The following is a 2,416-nucleotide window of genomic DNA, read 5'->3' as shown; positions in this document are numbered from 1 at the left end:
GGATGGTAATGGTGCCCTGAGCTCCGTCAGCTGTCACTGCCACTGCTCAACCCTGCCACGTAACAAACAGGCTGCAGGAAGAGGAAGAACTTATGCCTTCTGTCTTCATGAGGTGTTCCTAGGAAGAGACCAGAAATGCCAAGGTCCAAGGTCCTAACTACACCCCTGTGATTGGGGGTGCAATTAACTGTTTTAGGAACCTGCCTCCTCCTGTCCAAGGTCAGGCCACCAGCACATCTTGCCCGGATGAAAGATGAAGGCTACTCCCACCAGCTCTTCCTGCCTCCAAATTGTCCTCCTCCAACTCAGCCAACTCAGCAAACTTCAGTGCCATCCTTTGAAATACCACCTGACAACATCCCACCTCCGTTCCCACCCCCTGCTTATAACTCCTTCAGGGGCTCCCTGTCATCATCTGATAGACCCTGGAGTCTTTGGAAGCCCAGGAGGGTCTCTATTATCTGGCCTCACCTTGCACTTTATGCCCCAGCAGGACTTCCTGTTCTGTGCACATCCCATGCTCTCCCTCTTTCTGGGCTTTGGTTCTGTCCCACCCACCCCTCCCGCATCCCAGAAGCCTGGGCTAAGTGTCCCCGACCCCCAGGTATGCCATATCTCTATTGTAGCCTCTAGGATGATATTCGCCACATTGTATTCTCACCAAGGCTGTTATTAGGGCTCTCTGGGGTCCCCATCGACAAAAAGTCCAGTTGGCTTGGAGATATCCGAGTTTTTGTTCTCTTTCTGCAACCAAAGAAACTCATGGGAGACCAGCAACACGGCACCATTTTGCCTGTATCCAAGGTGTCATGTTTGTTTGTTTTGCTTTGTTTTCCCTTATACATTTTCTTTGTTCAAGTAGTCCAAGAACATGGCTAAACATGTAAGCAGTACCAAAGAATAAGCAGCAAGAAGCAATGCCGCACCCCGATTGCCATCCCCCAGTTTCCCATCCCAGAAGCAACCTCTGTTACCAGCTTATGTGTTCTTAAGAGAAATTCTATGCATAAATAAGCACCAAATAACCTTTAAAAATACAAAGTATAGCATCCTATATGCACAGTTCTAGTCCTCTGCTTATTTTCCTAATATATTGTGAACAACTTTTGAAATTATGTAACATCTGACTGCGGGAATAAAATCAAGAGGGCCTGCTTGAGCAGCGGGAAATCATCTTCTCTGAGCATCCAAATTAAGCTCAGAGGTCTTATTGGAGTCGAAGAGGCCGTAGAGTGTCAAGGCTGCTAAGACTTCTGTCACCCCCTCTCCTTATTGGGCTTGCTGTCCCATTTTCCAAGGCTTGATCTGTGCCCTAATGAATTCTAAGAAGGCATGACATGCCATCTCACTTAGTTCCAACCACAACACCAAGAGGTGAGGTCTGTAGTCTATTTTATAGATGAGGAAACTGAGGCCCAGAGACGTTAAGTAACTTGTCCAAGGTCACACAGCTGGTGAGTGGTGGAGTCTAGAGCCAACTTGTTCATTAGGCACAGGAGGCATGTGCTGAGGGCCCATCCCACACACAATACTTTAAGGGCCCACAAAAATGTTTAACTTCTTTCAAAATCAGAAGACAGAAAAGGAACATTTAGGTTGAGGAAACAAATTTAATATATAATATTAATATACTTGTCTTTATATCAATGCAGTCATAAAATATAATGTTTAATATTTTTTTTAATGGGAGGAAGCGGCCCGCAAAGGCAAAATTGCCTGGGTACCATGAAAGTCAGGATTCAAATCCAGGCCGGTCTGCCTCCAAAGTCCATGCTCTCATCGCTGTCTAGCCTAAGCCCATTTTACAGGCAGGGAAATTGAGGTCTAAGGTCTCACGGCAAGTGGGTGGCAGAGCCAGGGGAGAATCCAGGTTCCCAGTGGTCCAGCCATCACACCGTGTGGTTCAACACCACCACCTGGTGGCCTCTCTGGGAACTTCCCTTTATCAAAAGATGAAACCAGGAAGAGAACAGGTTCAGGCAACCCCAGAAAGCAACTGCTGGCCGCAGGACTGATTTTAAGCTCTACACCCAGCAGTGGAGGAGTCAGGCCAGGGAGCTGACTCCACGCCCTGCCTCTCTGAGCTGTCATCGGAATGCACACATCCCTCTACACACACATACACACAACTCCTGGGGGAGACTAAGGTGACAGAGCCAGCCCGTAGAGTTCATATTTGTAAAGTTCTTAGACCTGCACTGTCCAATAGGAATATAATGCCAGCCAATATGAAATTTTAAATGTTCTTGTAGCCACAATTTTAAAAAGTAAAAAGCAAGTGAAATTAATTTCAATAATTTCTTTTATTTAACCCCAAGTTCATGGCACCTGTGGGCCAAGTCTGACCCACCACCTGTTTTTGTTAAAAAAAAAAAAAATTTCATTGGAACAGCCATGCCCGTCCATCCGTCCATAT

The sequence above is a fragment of the Choloepus didactylus genome, chromosome 1 (assembly GCF_015220235.1).
Source record: "Choloepus didactylus isolate mChoDid1 chromosome 1, mChoDid1.pri, whole genome shotgun sequence".
Classification (NCBI taxonomy): Eukaryota; Metazoa; Chordata; class Mammalia; order Pilosa; family Megalonychidae; genus Choloepus; species Choloepus didactylus.
Note: the sequence above shows the minus strand (reverse complement) of the source record.